Source organism: Macrotis lagotis, chromosome 4 (genome assembly GCF_037893015.1).
Source record: "Macrotis lagotis isolate mMagLag1 chromosome 4, bilby.v1.9.chrom.fasta, whole genome shotgun sequence".
Classification (NCBI taxonomy): Eukaryota; Metazoa; Chordata; class Mammalia; order Peramelemorphia; family Peramelidae; genus Macrotis; species Macrotis lagotis.
Window position 1 is genome coordinate 106,581,671 of NC_133661.1, and position 18,540 is coordinate 106,600,210.

General features: G+C 34.8%; 1 protein-coding gene and 1 long non-coding RNA gene across 5 annotated transcripts in view; one reads left to right on the forward strand and one right to left on the reverse strand.

The window, feature by feature from the left end:
* The window catches only part of SORCS1 (sortilin related VPS10 domain containing receptor 1), a 741,634-nt gene that overhangs the window by 70,002 nt on the left and 653,092 nt on the right, over positions 1–18,540 (forward strand). The window lies entirely within an intron of this gene.
* LOC141521306 (uncharacterized) lies at positions 5,510–16,534 on the reverse strand. Its single transcript, XR_012477890.1, has 3 exons — positions 16,415–16,534; positions 13,953–14,065; positions 5,510–5,564 (listed from the first exon to the last, which is right to left on the reverse strand). It is a non-coding gene; the product is annotated as an uncharacterized LOC141521306 (long non-coding RNA).

Below are 18,540 nucleotides of genomic sequence, written 5' to 3' on the forward strand. Positions count from 1 at the left end.
GGCAATGGGGTTAAGTGGCTTGCCCAAGGCCACACGGCTAGATAATTATTAAGTGTCTGAGGTTGGATTTGAACCCAGGTACTCCTAACTCCAGGGCCAGAGCTTTATCCACTATGCCACCTAGCCACCCCCAATCCTCAACTTTAAATGCAACCTACCTTTATATGTACCATATAGTTACACTAATTTAAAGAGATTGGAACTTAATGGTAATTTTCTTCCTATTTTGATATTCTATGGCTAGACTTAGCCTTATAAAAACCAAGATCTTCTTCACTTATCTATTCATTAAATAAATAATTATTGAACATGGCTAAAGTACATGCAGACACTACATTGGTAATTAAGTTCCCAATTAGTCCTTTTAGGGGGGTCCAAATAATTTGAATCCTTTTATTTTTCTTTTTGAAGGCCTCTTTGATCCCCCTCCCCACTTTCCAAGATGGCAGTAATTTCCCCTTATTTACATGTCTTACATTACACTACATTTTTTCCTCCTTTGCTATTAATTCATTCTTCTTTTAATTTTAGTAATTAGTGCCCATGTTTTTCCATTCATTAAACTCCTTAAATGTAGGTTACTGTCTTCTATTTATCCTGCTTCCCTCATGCCCAGAAAAGTCCCTTGCCCATAGCTGGCACTTAATACATTTTTATTTGACTTATTTCAAATCTTTAATGTTAGAATCTTCTTTCTGATCTTTGAATCATATTTGATGCTTTTAGAATAATAAAATCATATAGGATAATATAGAATTGGGAGGAACCTTATAGACCATGCACTGCAAATTGTAATTTTTATAGAGAAGAAAAGTGAGGTTCAGGGATATCATATGATATGCCTGAGATCAAGTAGCTCATTAGTGGCAGAGCCAGGGCTAGAACCAAGGACTTCTGATATTATGCCCATTAATCTTGCCCCCATGCCATGTATATCTTACTTTGAATCTTTTAAAATTTCTCTACCTCCTTAAATTGTAGTATTAGCAACTAATATTAAGTTTGGACTAGCTCTCCATCATCCCTCCAGAAACTTCAAATTTCTTTGGGGCTCATAGCACAGGACCTCACCCCTCATATAATATAATATATTTATATTCTGGATTGGTGTGACTAAAGGCAGGTTTTAATCACTCAATAAAAGTTAACATGGCATAGTCTCCAAAAAAAAGTAATGCCATCATAGGCTAAATTAATAAAAAATGTAGCATCCTAAATGACTTTTGTATGACTATGAATTAGTTTGGAGTTAAAGACTCCTAAGTTCTATAATTGAGAAAAATTCAGAGAGTAATGGAGAGGGATCTAGTGAGTATGAAGAGACTATAATATATATATATATATATATATATATATATATATATATATATATATATATAAAATAAAAGCAATGAAACAGAAGGAAGGGAAAGGACCTCATCACTGAAATATATGAATGAAAAAAGAACCTGTGTTGGTCACAGAGCAAAAGTGAGGACTGTTTGTCAAAATAGTTCTATTGCATCCTTGCCATTTTCAGGAAAAATGAGGAAACCTTACCCCCAAACTGTGTTGAGATGCTTATCTAAGACAAACTTTGGGGAGGATCAGAAAAAAAAAGCTTGGATACATAGTGGATGACATCATTTGAGGGAGCATTCAAGGAATGAATCCATTAGTGATTGTCATTTCACATTTTTTTCCTGGTCAGTAAATGGAAGAGATTGACTGGGACAGTGATAGAACTTAAACTTAAGCCATATAAGTTTGTTTTGACGGAATGGGGGTCATTTGTCTGGAGAAGAGAAATAATGGAAGGACTTTTGTGCAAAAGAATTATATTTGTTTTAACTTAGTTCTAAAGGGCAAGTACAAAAGATATAGAAATCTTAAGGAAACATATTTTTGTTTGATATACTGAAAAAAAGGTCTTGAAAATTAGAGCGATCAAAAATAAAATTGACTGACTTGTGGAAAATAAATTCAATTCTCCAGTACTAGGAGTTACTTAGAAAAGGATGAATGACCACTTGTTGGGTATGGTCTGGAGGGAATTTCTGCTCCGAGTATAGTATAGAATGGATATCATCTGAGCTATATGTCCCTTCTACCTCCAAGATTCTATGATTTTAGTTGCTCAAGTCATTAGCTTTGGATATCTGACAAATTATAAAAGAAAATTGATTTCTTGATGTATTATCCAAGAATGACAGGCAAAATGACTCTCTCTCTCTCTCTCTCTCTCTCTCTCTCTCTCTCTCTCTCTCTCTCTCTCCCTCCCTTCAATGTAGCCAGGTGATACAGTGTTTAGAGTGTTGGGACTGAGGTCAAGAAGACTCATCTTCATGAATTCAAAACTGATCTCAGATAATTAATAGCTATGTGACTCTGGGCAAATCATACAACCCATTTGCTCCAGTTTCCTTCATGGACTCCCCATTCTGTCCTGTTTAAACTTCTGATATGTGTCTAATACTTTCTGCTTAGCTGATCTCTCTTGACTTTGCCTTTAGGTTGCCTTGAACTTCAGCAGGGCAACTTCATCTTTTTTTGTGTCATGATCCCCTTTGATTAATCTAATGAAACCTAGGAACCCATTCTCAGAATAAGTTCTAAAATATATATAATAAAATACATAAAATCATAAATGAAATTGATTATATTGAAATGTAGATGTAATTTTTCCCCATCCAAGTTCAAAAATCTATCCCTAAAGATTGTAGAAGCTAAGAACTCCTCCATTGTAGTATCAGCCTGACCCATCCAGTCCCAACTCCTGTGGAGCCTGATTTCTGGCTACCTAAGTTCTGATGACAGCCAGTTCCTTCTCATCTCACAAAATCTGTCAAATCCCTAATTCTGGCTCCTCCTGATTAAATCTCTCCTGCCTCTGACCATGCCCTGTCACAGGAACTTGTAGTTTTAAGAGCAAATCTTCTTAATCTTCAGAAGAATTATGGAGAAAAGAACTGGAGAGAAAGGGGATCATTCTGTATTTTTTGTTAAAAAAAGGAAACACCCTCCAGAGTCTAATTTCTCTGTCCATTAAGACTGAGAAAGGAGCATTTCACTCCAGCCTCTGTGTTGAAGACCTAGATTGTCATGTAGTATGAACTCACTCATCTACTTGAGAACGTGAATTCAGCCAGATTTAAAATAGGGGTGGTGACATTTGTCTTTGGTGGTTGGGCAGCTTTCATCCTTCAGCAGTGCCAAGGGGAGCCCATGGTAGCACTGTTCTGGATAACAGATTCCTCTTTGGGATTTCCCTTCTCAGCTTCCTACAGAGATGTAAGAAGAGCCCAGCACAATGCAGATGGCATATTTCATTAATACAAACAAAAGTCCAGGCAACAGATGCTTCAGGGAAGGGGAAAAAAAGGAGATCTCTCTATTGCTCCAACAGCAACCACTCCGATGACAAATTTCTCCCACCGAGCATATTGAACCAACAGCAGAAAACGTGTAGTTCTTAAGCCTTAGGCACTACATGGTATTTAAAAGTAGGAGGATCAAATTCAGTATTTTTGGACAAAGGATGCTTATGCAGAGGAAAGAAACCAGCAAGAAATATTTCTTAATGCTTTGATTTTTTTTTTGGTGGTGGATGACTGCAAATTCTTCTCTCTACATCTTTCCCAAGACCCACATCACAGATGTATATTAATAAACTTTAGCTGGTGCTACAACCCTCAGTGACTGCAAAAGCCAAGCCAAGCCAATTATTTGCACATCAAGGCTGGGTTAGGATAGCTCCTGCTCCTTTGTTTCCTGTATTGTTTTGTGGATAATGTAATACAGAGATGATTAATTGCATTGCAGACCCGATTCTGTCTCTGCTTATGATCTGTTTAAATCAAAATGCCCCAGCCTAAATTACTAAATTGTGTCATGTTGCAGTGATTAAAGAATTAAAAAAATACTTTCTGTATATACTTTTCTCAGTATATTGTAACTTTGGACAGGAACTCAGGCAGAGGAAGGGGAAAAGAAAGGAGGCAGGGGCAAAAGAGGAGGAAAAAAGAGTAAAGAGGGAAGAGATTTGGCAGTGTGTGGGTACTATTTCATTGAGGAACAAAGATTGATAGGAAACATTAAGGAGGCAAAATTACTGCAATTTATATAGCTCCCCAGCAGGGTAGGCTTAATGCTAATAAAATATTATAGACCTAGAGTTCAGGATTTCTGTTCTTCTCATAAAATCTAAAGCTACTATATGTACATGTAGGTAGTTTTAGCATGTGTCTTTCTTTATAGAGGTATTACACTATTTTGAAACATTGCCACATTTCTGATAATCACAGATTTAGAGATCAGAAAGACCTTAAAAGGCCATCTAGTCTAGCCTTGTAATTCTTTAAAACTATAAATATGCAATGCATGATCAATGTCTGGCTTAATACTCTTCTTGGAGATAAGAAAACAAAGATATGGTTGCCTAGTCACAGCTGTCTTACCTGCCGATTCCCCATTCAGCACTTGGAAGAGCCTCTACAAGGCAGACGTTGAAATCTCCTAGACCAGATCCAAAATTATATTATTTTGTGTTTTATAATTTTGTTTTATAATTTCCAATTACATATAAATAAAGTTTTCAACATTAATTTTTGTATGATTTTGATTTCCAGATTTTTCTCCCTCCTTCTCTAAAATGGCAAGTAATCTGTGAGAAGTTATATATATATATGTGTGTGTGTGTGTGTGTGTGTGTGTGTGTGTAATTATGTAAATATTTCCACATTAGCCATATTGTGAAAGAAGAATCATAACAAGATAGAAAAATCATGAGACAGAAAAATCAAAAAAACAAAATTAAAAAGTGAAAAGAGGATGCTTTGATCTCTATTCACATTCCTTAGTTCTTTCTCTGTATGTAGATGGCATTTTTCCATCACAAGTCATTTGGATTTGTCTTGGATCACTATATTGTTGAGAAGAGTATAGATCATCATAGTTGATCATTACACAATGTTTCTGTTAACATGTTCAATGCTCTCCTGGTTCTGCTTATTTCTCTCAGTATCTGTTCATGTACTTCTTTCCAGGTTTTTCTAAAGCCTTACTGCTCATTATTTCTTATAGCACAATAGCATTTCATTATATCCATATACCACAGGTTCTTCAGACGTTCCTCAACTGATGAAATCCTCTCAATTTCCAATTCCTTGCCACCATAAAGAGTTGTTACAAATATTTTTTACTTGTGGGTTCTTTTCCCTTTTGGTAGCCCTGTCATTTTATACAAGAGAGAACTCAAATGCCCTGAAGTTATGTGAGGTGCCCAAGGTGCTATAGATAGTGACAGAGAAAGGTTCTGAACTCAAGTCCTTTGACTTAATTTATTCCTACTGTCCACATTGCTTTAATAAGTATTTCTTAGAATGGGACTTACTTGGAACTGAATCAACATCTTTGCAGAAATCCTCCTTCTCCTATCCCCATTAGGTGCTCATATATACAGTCCCTTCTTGAAGACTTCCAGGGATGAAAAACTTACTAGCTGTTAAGGGGCCCCCATACCCTTTGACAAGACTTTTGTCCAGGAAGTAATATCCATTTTGAAGGAGTAGATGACATACAGGATCCTGTGACATAGGAATCAACATAGAGATGCTATATAGTGTGAGAGGAAAGAATGATGAATTAGGAGGCAGGAAACCTAGATCTGAGTTGTAGGTTGACCATTTATATAAGTAACTATTAATATATTGCCTAGATTCAGTTTCTTTATCCATCAAATTGACATGGTAACATTTTATAGTTCCTCATAGGGCTATTGTGAAAGTGTTCTGAAGTCTTCAAATCTTCCCTTGAGTATGAGCTATTATCTATACCTATGAACTGTAAATAATAATTATAATTCACATTTGTACAATTCCTTGCAGTTTGCAAAATATATTTCTCACAACTAAAATATGAAGTTGATACCACAAAACTTCTTATGCCCTACTCATAGAAGGAAAAAAACTTGAACTATACTAAAATTAACCATGTACTATGGCATAAAAATCTTATAATCAAATGCAGAAAGTCAGAAATAATAAATGTACACTTCTCAGAGGAGAGCAATGAATTGGGTATGCAATTGAAAAAGCTAGAAAAAGAACAAATAAAAAAATTCCCAGTTGAATCAAGGGAGAGAGTAATGAAATTGAAAGCAAGAAAACCATTGATGTAATAAATAAAACTAAAATTTTTGAAAAATATCAGTAAAGTATATAAACCTTTGATTAATATGATTTTAAAAAAGAAAGAAGATAACCAAATTACCAGTATCAAAAAGGAAAAGGGTGAACTAACCACAATGAGGAGTAAATTAAAGAGATAATGCAGAGCTACTTTGCCTAACTGAATGGCAATAAATTGGATAATCTGAGTGAAATGGAAGATTATTTACAAAAATACAAACTGTCCAGATTAACAGAAGAGGAAAAATACTTAACCCTGTTTTAGAAAAAGAAATTAAAGAAATCATCAATAAATTCCCTAAGATGGGGTGGCTAGGTGACATAGTGGATGAAGCACCAGCCCTGGAGTCAGGAGTACCTGGGTTCAAATCCAGTCTCAGACACTTAATAATTACCTAGCTGTGTGGCCTTGGGCAAGCCACTTAACCCTATCTGCCTTGCAAAAAAAACCTAAAAAAATTCACTAAGAAAAAATATCCAAGTCCAGATGAATTTACAAATTAATTCTACCAAACATCTAAGGAATAATTCCTCTTCTATATAAACTATTTTTAAAAATTGAAAAAGAAGTTCTTCCAGATTCCTTTTATGACACCAACATGGTGCTGATACTTAAACCAGGAAGAACCAAAACAAAGAAAATTATAGCCCAATCTCCCTAGTGAATATTGATGCAAAAATCTTAAATAAATTTTAGCAATGAGACTACAGCAAGTTATTACTAGGATCACACACCAGGATCAGGTAGGATATATACCAGGTAAGCAGGGATGGTTCAATATTAGAAAAACACTTAACATAATTGAACATAACAATAAACCAACAGAAATCATATAATTATCTTAATAGATGCTGAAAAAAACCTTTCATAAAATACAAAATCCATTCCTATTAAAAACACTAGAAAGTTTAGGATAAATGGAGTTTTCCTTAAAATAATAAAAAGTATCCACCTAAAACATCAACAAATTTTATATGTAATGGGATAAATTCAAAGCATTTTCAATAAACTCAGGGGTAAAACAAGGATGCCCATTATCACTATTACTCTTAAATATAGTATTAGAAATGCTAGTTTTAGCAATAAGAGAAGACAAAGAAATTGAAGAAATCAGAACTGACAATGAAGAAGTAAAGCTTTCACTGTTTGCAGATGATATAATGGTTTACTTAGAGAATTTGAGAAAATTATCTAAAAAAACTCATTGAAAGAATTAACAGATTCTGCAAAGTAGCAGGATATAAAATAAATCTGCACCAATTATCAACATTTCTATATATGAACAACAAAGAACAAGAGCAAGAGATAGAATGGGAAATTCCATTTAAAGTAACTATAGACATTAAATACTTGGGAATCTACCTCCCAAGACAAATCCAGAAACTATAGGAACACAATTATAAAGTGTATCTCACCCAAATAAAGTCAGATCTAAATAACTGGAAAAAAATGCCAAATGCTCATAGTTAGATTGAGTTAATATGATAAAATGACAATTCTACCCAAATTAAATTACTTATTCAGTGTCATACCAATCAAACTACCAAATAATTATTTTATCATGCTGGAAAAAATAGTAACAAAAGTCATCTGGAGCAAGGAAAGGTCAAGAATAGCAAGGGAACTGATGGGGGAAAAATGTAAAGTAAGGTGGCCTAGCTCTACCAGTTTTAAAAATAAACTATAAAGGGACAGTCATCAAGGCTACCTGATACTGGTTAAGAAATGGAGTAATGGATCAGTGGATTAGGATAGGTTCCAAAGAAACAGTAGTAAATGACTACAGTAATCTACTATTTGACAAACCCAAAGACATTAACTTCTGGGATAAGAACTCACTATTTGAAAACAAATTGTTGGTGAATATTGGAAAATAGTATGGCAAAAACTAGACATTGATCCCTATCTCACACCCTATAACAAAATAAGGTCAAAATGGGTACAGGATTTAGACATAAAGTATGCCACCACAGATAAATTAATAGACCAAGAAATTATCTTTATCTATCTATATATGGCCAAATTTATGGACAACCAAGAAATATATACACTGCAAAATGAATGATTTTGATTATATTAAATTAAAAAAGGTTTTGCACTAATAAAATCTATGCTGCCAGAGTCACAAGGAAAGTAGAAAACTGAGAAACAATCTTCACAACTAGGAGTTCTGATAAAGGTCTCATTTCTAATAGAAAATTGCATCAAATTCAATTCCCCAATTGATAAATGATCAAATGATATGAATAGACAGCTTCAAATGAAGAAATTAGAGCTATATAAAATCATATGAAAAAATATTCCAAATCATTATTGATTAGAGAAATGCAAATTAAAACAGCTCTGAGGTATCTCTTCATACCTATCAGATTGGCTAAGATGACAAAAAAGGGAAAATGATCGATGTTGGAGAGGTTGTGGGAGCATTGGGACATTGATGCTTTGCTGGTGGAGTTATGAACTAACCCAACCATTCTGGGAGCAATATAGAACTATACCCAAAAAAAGCAATAAAACTGTTCATTCCCTTTGATCCAGCAATCCAATTCTAGATCTGTCTCCAGAAGAAATCATAAAAACTGGGAAAAGTCCCACATGTTCCAGGATATTCATAGCAGCTCTTTTTTTGTAGTGGCAAAGAATTGGAAATTGCTAGTTAGCATCTGAGATAGGATTCAAATTCAAGTCCCTCCTGATACCTGTTCCAGTATTTTTTAACTATGAAATTCTGCCCCTTGAGTGTTTTTCCCCTTCCCTTTGCCCTCTTCCTCTATTCTAGATTTCCATCCCTATTTTGCTGGGAGGATATCTCACTATTTTTCCTTCTGAATTTACAATATTTCTCGGATCTCAAAAGCCAGCTTAATCTGATTAGTCCAGAGGTGGTTAGCCTCACACATCTCTTTCACATTCTTGCACTATCTTTATCATCATATCTACTCTAAGACAATCAAAAAAGTCAAATAAAATAAAGGACTAACAACAAATAAAAGGTATTAACAGGTAATGCCTGATGAAAACTCCTTAGAACATAAAGGTAGCTATGTAGAACCCTAGATAACACCATGGGTATGGGATCAGGAAGGTTTGAGTTCAAATTTGGCCTCAGATTCTTACTAATTTTTGTCCTTGAGCATATCACTTGATCTCTATTTTCCAGTCTCTTCCACTACAAAATGGGGATAAAAATAACCTAGATTTCAAAGGGTGGTTATGGGTATCAAATTAGTTATTTGTAAAGCAGTTAATAGGCAAAGTGTTTGGCACATACTGGATGCATAAGCTCCTTGCCAGAAGGCAAGGTCTGTACCAAGTGTGTATTGTCTAACAGCTTGCATATTGTGACTATTAAATGGGTTTAGAAGTGGGAGATGAATCTGAGAATCATATTCTTTGTTGAGAGTAGTTACAACTCATTACTTTGTTTTGGCTTTTTTCCTCTTGGAGTGCAGTATCCACAGTAGTTGTAATAGAGGGGATGAATGTCTTCTTTCAGAGAGAAAATTTTGAGATTATAATAAGAAAACCTCCATAATTATGTTTCATTTTATATAGCTGATCCACTGCTATTATAATATGTGGGGCTTTCTCAGGTATACCTTTGGGAGGGTACGGAGCAGTCTCAGAAGATTTATTCAGATATGTGGCCTATTATTGTTTAATCATTTCAATAACGTCCTACTCTTTGTGATGCCATTTAGGGTTTTCCTGGCAAAGATACTGGAGTAGTTTGTCATTTCCTTTTCCAGCATATTTTACAAATGAGAAAACTGAGGCCAATGGCGTTAAATCATTTGCCCAAGATCACACAGTTCTGATTTGAACTCAAATCTTCATGACTCCAGGTTCAGCACTTTATCCACTGGGTCATCGAGCTGTCCCTATGTAGTTTAAAAATTACAACTTTATCACAGACTTAAACTTCCAGTCCAAGTGTAACTATGGTAGATGAGATCTCTAGGAGAATGAAACTAACATATTACAATTATGCATCTTTGGATGTTTTCCTAAGGGACTAGTGAATTTGGGGAGCATAAGCTTTCAGAATAGAAGGGTACCACTTCACTCCAAGAGGAATAGCTGTACCCTATGAGTTTCTCTTATTCCTACTCCTAATACTTCAAAGACAAGACAATTGAAGCGAGCCTCATGTACTGATGATGGAAATGATCTGCCTTTCTTAAAGAAAGTGTCCCCATGACGTAACCTTCTTTTCTCCTCTGAAGTACTGTTAGACTCCATTTTTCTGTCCTGCCTTTGAGGTACTGCTCAAAGAAATTCTTTGACACAGAGAGCAGTGGCCACACAACCAATGTCTAGAATCTTAGAATAGAGGTTGAAAACTGATTCCCTTTTCCAGTAATGAATCATGAGAAATAGTCATGCATTAAATGGAATAACCATAACCTAACAAAACCTAGAGCTGTTTTTCTAGTATCTGTTTCCTTTACAAAAAATTTTGCCCTTTGTTGTCAAAAACAGAAAGTTGTGGGCTTGGAGTTGCTCTGACTCCTTCACAAAGATACTTCTTTAGACTATCAGTGAATATTCAAGAGAATATCTGTGATTACAATTTGCACACCCACATCTACATATGTACACATACACACACAAATACACACATACACAGAATATTCATTGTTAGAAATCTTATGATATCACCACAATGAAATGGTAGCTCTTATATTCTCAAAAGTTTCATGAATTCCAAAGGCATGTTAAAAAAACAAAATAAAACCCTTATACAAATAAATACCCCTCTTAAGAAAACAAGGACCTATTGTATTTTATAGGGGAAAGACCACTGGACTTTGGAGTAAGAAGTCTTGAGTTGAGTTCCAGGTAATTAATGTGATCTTGTATAACTTCTCTCAACTTCATTTTCTTCTTCTATAGATAGGAAATAATGCTATTATTTTATGAACTTATGCTGTTTTAATAACTGTTTCTATTGATCTAAAATATTGTTACAATCCCTTCCCCTGAAAGTGCAATTTATGATTTATAAAATGTGACAACATTGAACAAAAATATTATTATTCTAAAAAACATGGAAGACAGACAGGAGTAGATTCTAGGAATTAAAAAAAAAGACTTTAATGCTTACATTTCCTGCTCCCTAGAATTTCTCATAGGAAGTGAAAGACTAAGAAGTTTATTCAAAGATGGGAGAGGAAATAAATTCCTTTATTGAACTGTTCTCAATTCTAGGAGATAAATAACCCCCAAAGTACTTGGGAGTTAAACACAAATGGTTCAAGTTTTCTCAGCCCTTTCCATCACTTTTAGAATAGTCTCTTCATTAACCATAAGATATACTAATGTATCTGGCTGCTTATCAGCTTACTTCAATAACCTAGACATTTTGTCACTGTTCTATATGTCAAATGAGATACGCGGTAGGCACTTTATATGTCCTGATAGATAGAGATAGATAACAAAGTGATTGTCAATCAAGTAATGTTGCTATCTGTAGGAATAAGTGAATTAGGCAGTGGCAAGAAGACAGACTACTTCCCTCACCCAGTGTTCAGTTCCTGGATATTGCAGTCATTTCTGGGCATCTCATTAAGGAATGAGACTCAATGAGGTCAGAGAAGAGTGACAGAAATGATTAAGGTCCAGGATAGATTGACTTTGGAGGAAAGATGAAAAGAACCAAATCCATACAAGTTGGCAAAGAGAAGACTGATGAGCAATATAACATCCTGCCAATAGCTGATAGGTGTCATCAGGAATGGAAGAGTACTAATTTAACATACTATTGGGAGAGTTAACATGGATAGTTTAGGAGACTGCAGGTTAAAGGTAAATAGGAACAAAATCTTTGACTAGGACTATGACTGTCTTGAGTGAAGACAGTGTTCAAAGTGAAATATCAAGGCAACTAAACATCTTTATCTAGGTATGTTGAGTTTCAGGTAATATAAGACAATATACATTGACTTTGTGACTCATTAGTTCATTTGCTTAGAAAAAGAGACTAATTCAGTCAAGGACTCTAGTCCAGGGCCTTCTTTGGTTTTGTGGTCACATGGCCACAGTCTTGTCCCATCATAATGCAAAGCCAGGTATTAGGATGACTGTTCAAGAGAACATAAATCAGTGGCAATCTATTTCCCCAAATTGGACAAAAAACCTCAAAGTATGCCTTACTGATGATGGGAAAGAGTATTATCTTTATGAGAAGGACTGATATCCTATACTAGTTGGTAAAAAAAAATGTTAACATAAAATATATTTATGAATGGAGAAAAATGAACTACTCAGAGACCATTGACAAATTCTAAGATTAGCTGATATTTCTTTTCCCAGTGTAAAATCTTTACCACATAACTCTGCCTCTTACTAATCCTTCTCTTAGAGAAAGTCCTACATTCATCTTGCTAAGGATATAGTTCTTCTGTTGGTAAATCATGTAAAATTGTATGAATGGTGTGTATTAAATAACAGGTATATCTCATTATGTTTGAATAAAAGATAATAGGGAAGGGAAGTAGACTGTATCTTGTAACTAACTCTCTGGAGTAAGTATATGAAAAGGTCATTTTTTTAGTACAACTTTACTCCATATATCCTTATGCAAACTTGTTCCTACACCATTTATACATATAAAGGTTCTATTGACTCTTTTAAATATAAATGAACAAGCTTAATAGTTTCACTTTATAATTCCATAGGCATATTTCAAACCAGGATTTTTTTAAACTTTTTTTTTTGTAGAATGAAATCCTTTTGCAGACTGTTCAACCTTTAGACCCCCTTCTCAGAATAATGTCTTTATTGAAGGAAGCTCTAAATTTTGGTTGCAGATTAATGAAAAAAAGTGGTAATTATTTTCCATCCAAGTTCATGAATCCCAAGTTAAGAACCCTTCATCTAGACTATTTATTTCTTCTCCCCCTGGTGAGTATTATCTGCCCACTTTCATTTTTGTTCTATGCTTAGCTTTTAGTGATTTTGGTTATTCATGTTTCCTTTGTAAAAATTAACCCTAGTTAGCCATCACTCCTTACAAATGCAATGATATAAATCATTAACTAGGCAGAGTACCCAACACAATATCTGCCAGGATCTGAATAAGAAAGGCAGTTATGCCATCAGATGTGAAGACTTGGGTATGAAAATCAGTCATATATCATAAATACATTATTATGGGACTATGGAATGTGAGAAAAGCAGATGTGTAATGTGGAAAAAAACCAAAGCAAAATCTTTATTGTTCTTGTTAGTCCTTGATTTTAGGAAATTTTTCACATCACTTAAAAATTCCATTGAGACTTCTCTGATACAGGTTCTTAGTATATACAGGGGATTGTATTTGTAAGGGAAGATGATGGGGTCCTAAATTCATATCAATGAAAAAATATGTTACTGAGTAAAGGTATGATTCCTTGACCTATTAATTGTCTAGAATGAATAGGTGAAAATTCTCAGTTCTCTGAGTCTTTTCTTACAGATGCAAAACATATTGCATTCCTAGGTTGAGGCTGGGTTGAGGGATAAGTAGAAATTTTAATTCTGTAGTTATGTATGCTAATTAATTGTTTGCATTTTTTGAAAATGATATTAAGATATTGATGATGATGATGAGGAGGAGGAGGCAAAAACATCTAGAACTGTTGACCCACCATATTAGATTCAGTACTTCAAGGTGATATTAGTATAGAACATTCCATTTTTGCTTTCTTGGCCTGTTGGTCATGCTTGTCCATATTCTCTCATGAATAGTCCTTAAAAGTATCTACCCAATATTATGGAGGACCAACTTTAAATTATCTTACATTATTTTGTCACAGACTTTTCCATCCATCCATCCATTAGTTCTATTATTTTTATTCTTTAAGGGTTTCCATATGACATTTGGGCTCATCTTGTTGACCTAAAAGTTTCTCTCCTGGTTGAGAGATAAACACATGGTTGAGGGTAGCCTAAGTTATCATTGATTGAATCCTGTGTTTAAAAATATCACTGAATTAGCTTTTAGTATCTTTTCTTAGAGATTCAGTGGTCATTCTGCTGCAAAGATCTTTTACTTTTTTCAAAAAAAAAAAGAAGGAATATTCAAGGTTTCTTTCTCTCCAGCAAATCTCAACAGGTGATTGATGACATACCTCTTACTTCTGAGTTGGTACTTATTTTATTCTGTTAGACCAAGCATAGCATCCCAATTCCTCTAGGTTTGTGGCATCCATAACCTTCAAATGCTTGGACTCCCTTACCCCATTTTACTTAGCTGGCTTAAATGATAACTTTCTTCACCTTTCCTCATAAATCAACCTTCTTGGATTCTTAAATCATTTTTGTTGCTGTTCTCAGAATCTCCTCCAATTTATTGACATCTTGTGGTTACTGAGGAGCTCCAAAATGTAAGAATATGCAAACTGCATTTTGAGATGATACTGCTGGGGATTAGCTCATGCATAGTTATGCAGTGATCCAAAAGTGAGTTATTAGTTAGGAAACCATGAGTTAGTGAAGTTTGGGATATTTAGAGATACTAGAACTTTAAAAAAACATTCTTGTACCACTTCCCAGAAACAGAAAAGGGAGGTTAGAACATAAAACATAACCATATGGGCAGCTTAGGTTTTAAGGGGTAGGAGCCCAGCTGTTAGAGGCAAGTGTGGGTCTCTGGTGGTTGCTGTGTACTCAGCATTCAAAAGCTTTTAGGCAGGCAGCTATAAAGTAAGCATTGTTGCAGAGGGTGATTGAATCTCTACATATTATTCTCCACCTGGTTCTATAATGTTATAGCAGATGAACTTCTTCATCACTGGAATATAGAACATACTTGCATACATATATTATATGGTTTTTTAAGATAAACCATAGATTGATTCATTAATCATTGAAAGTTTAGAGAAGATTCAGAGGGCTCAAGATGTGCATCTATGAGATGCATTAGGAAGAGTTATCTTTCAGAAAGTGAAGATTAATATCCTATCTTAACCTCCCCTATTACCCTAACAGTTTATATGATCCCATTAAAGATGAAACAAGGGATTGTCACATTCCAGAGACTGATGCCATAAAAAAGAAAAGAATGAAAAAAAATAAGTGACAGCAGATGTTTATTTCAGTGTTCACTTTGGTTCCCTAGGCATCATTCATCATTCATCCCCACTATCACATAAATAGGTAGAGGGGATTATAGGATTGATCTGTAAGGGAAGACTCAGAGTCTACATAGAAAAGATCATAATTAGGGAAAGACTAATTTTTAAGTAGTTTGAAATAACATAAGATGTAGATGAAGGAGCATCTTGTATTTTGACCACCACCAGGATTGTCCACCAGATGGCAGACTTCCTGAATCTGTAGGGTTTACCTTTATGCATCCATATGGGAGAAATTCTATAACATCTAAGCAGCTGCTATATATGGTATCCTCACTGTCAACTTAAGTTCAGTGCAAGTATTTCCATCTCTGTCTTTCAAAATAATATTCCTTTCTCATTTGGAATCTTTGAAGTGTTTATGCCATTCCTTATATTATCCTAATTCCTCCTAAGCTTTCTGGCCTGACATTTTCAGATGCTTCTCCTTTGACAGGGGGAGGAACAGAGGAAAAAGTATTTTTCCCATAAGGTTTTAGTCATTTAGAACAATGGTTTCAAAATTGACTTGACCAAGGGGTATGTGATCTACCATTTATCTAAAGGGAAAATTCTCCCTGCAATAGCTAATTGTGGGCTTGTCTCCAGCATAACCACACCACTTCACTGGGTATGTGATCTACCACTCATCTAATGGGGAAATGGATTGTATCCCATTCTCCCTGAAATAATTAATTGTGGGTTTGTCTCCAACATAACTACACCAACTCCATCACCCATTATACTTCAACAGTCTTCCACTTTGCTGCCTTCTACTGCTATCTTTTAGTTGGTGCCTAAGCTGTACAGGCAAAATCCCTTTGCCACTGCATAACGTCTCCACCTTCTTCTTCCCTCTTTCCCCATTACTTCAGTTGGGCAGACTCTGCCCTCTGGGATAGTGACTAGTGAGTAAGAAACACTAATTTTTGATGAGAAAGAGTAACTAACCCAGAATAAGCAGACATGAATGTTTATCATGTGTTTGACAAATCTTATTTAATCATTATCTTTCACCCGCAAACTTTATCCTCTACTTCCTTTGTTCCCTTGAGAACACCATTATTCTTTTATTTTCTAGAATTTCCTGTGTTCCTAACCTCCTAAATTTAAAGTCTCATTTGGTTAAATATTTCCTTCAAACTTACCTTTGAATTCTTTATTGCCATATTCAGCATGTTTTTTTCACTCCTCTTCTTTCTTGACCTTGACCTGTGCCCTTCACTTGACTCTGCTAACCATCTGTCATTTTCTGAATTTTTACTGTCTTTTCCCTGGATTGCTGAAAATGATGCAAACATCACATAATTCTCATACCCACATGGATAACTTGAAAATAATTTTATAGTCTGGTTTAAAATCTTCCAAATGAAGAGGTTTATTGGATTTTGAACCAATGTTAACACAAAAAAATACCATAATTTCCAATTAGTTTGAAAGGGCAATTGATTGATGTCAGAAAGATGGAAATTTATTAACCAAATTTCAACAATGGAAGCAAACAACAAAAACACTCATGAATGGAATAGAAAAATATGGATCATGATTTAGTAAACAAAGTCAATAGCACACTTCTTCCATTTGCATCTGTGCATCATTTTAAGGTACCTTTTTTAGCTGTGACAGTCACTAAACCTAGTATCAAAATAAACAAGTTAGAAGCAGACCTTCAAATCACTTGGTCATGGCATGTAACAGATTTTTTTAGAATTAATGAGAATATTCAGTCATTTTATTCTCACAAAAATATCATTATTAAAATGCTATTTGAGGTTACTTCAATCTTTAATAAGGAAAGTTGGTCTTATTGACAGAGTTGCAGTGAGACCTAGTAGACAGTAATAGTAGAAGTCAAGCTGGCTTTGGTTATAGAAAGAATATTTAAATTTCTCCTCTGACAATAGTTGACCACAGGGAAATAATCTCTCTGAGCCTTAGTTTCCTTGCCTGTAAGAAGGAGAGAATACTATCCTTACCACTGCTAGCGTTGTGAAAATTAAAAGAGAAAATGCATGTATATCACTTTGCAAAATGCTCATGTTAAATGTTACAATATCAGCTATTAATTAAATGTCAGCTTTTAGTACTGGCAAAAAGTAGTATAAAGGTCAGCACCTATGTTTGGTCTTTGTTGGAGAAATGAATTCATTTGGTGGAATTTGAGTTTCCATCAAGTTAGATGACTCAGTCTGAGAAGGCAATGCCACCACTCAAAAGAATAGAGGAAGAGTCTTTGAAGCAACATTAAGGAGTCTGGGGTGATAACCAGGGGTGGGTTGGTGTCCAGGTCAATGCCAGGAGCATACCTGGAGCAGCATGGGAACAGGAATGCCAAAGTTCCAGTATTTTTTTAACTTTATCAAAAGATAAAGTTGATCACCATTCATGGGAAGATTCTCCATTCATGGGGATGGAGTTACCTATCACCAGTGATTTAATACCACTAAATCGCCAGATTTATTTCCAGAGAAAAGTATGATACCTCTTCAATAAAAACTGTTGGGAAAATTGGAAATTATATGGCAGAAACTTAGATTAGACCTTATACCTTATGCCAAGATAAGATCAAAATGGATACAGGATTTAGACATAAAAGACAATATTATATGCAAACTAGGAGAACAGGGAATGGTTTACCTATCAGATCTATGGAAAGGGAAGCAGTTTAAGACCAAGGAAGAGATGGAGGACATCATTAAAAACAAACTAGATAATTTTGATTACATTAAATTAAAAAGCTTTTGTACAGACAAAGCCACTATAACCAAGATCAAAAGAAATGTAGTAAATTGGGAAACAAGTTTTACAACTAGCATTTCTAACAAAGGACTCATTTCTAAAATCTATAGAGAACTGAATCAAATTTATAAAATAAAAAGCCATTCCCCAATTGACAAATGGGCAAAGTATACGCAGAGGCAATTTACAGAAGAGGAAATCAAAGTTATCCATAGTCATGAAAAATTGCACTAATTCATTACTTATTAGAGAAATGAAAATTAAAGCATCTCTGAGGTACCACCTCACACCTCTCAGACTGGATAATATGACCAGAAAGGACAGAGAGTGATCAATGTTGGAAGGGATGTAGGAAATCTGGGACACTAATACATTGTTGGTGGAGCATGGACTCATCCAATCTTTCTGGAGAGCAATTTGGAATTATGCCCAAAGGGCAATAAAAATGTGCATACCCTTTGATCCAGAAATACCACTACTGGGTTTATACCCTGGAGAGATTATAAAAAAAGGTTAAAAGCATCACTTGTACAAA